Here is a 290-nt window from a genome sequence, read left to right on the forward strand (position 1 = left end):
ACGAGAGGTAGAGGTAATAATCCTCTTAAGCTTAGCAATCTCTTCAGCCGTATCATTCACCTCCATCCTTAGGCGCCTCACTTCATCCTCAACACCAAAAGCCCATGGCTGACGAAAGTGCATCCCATCGTCCTACACAGTTTCACACATAGTATAACTCAGTTTTACCCAGAGTATAACTAGGTTTCACTCAGTAGGATTAACACAGTTTTACCCAGAGTATAACTAAGTTTAACATAGTTTTACAAAGAAGGAAATTACCTCATAATTCTTGCAGGTGAAGTACCTAC

This window comes from Brassica oleracea, chromosome C4 (genome assembly GCF_000695525.1).
Source record: "Brassica oleracea var. oleracea cultivar TO1000 chromosome C4, BOL, whole genome shotgun sequence".
Lineage (NCBI taxonomy): Eukaryota > Viridiplantae > Streptophyta > Magnoliopsida > Brassicales > Brassicaceae > Brassica > Brassica oleracea.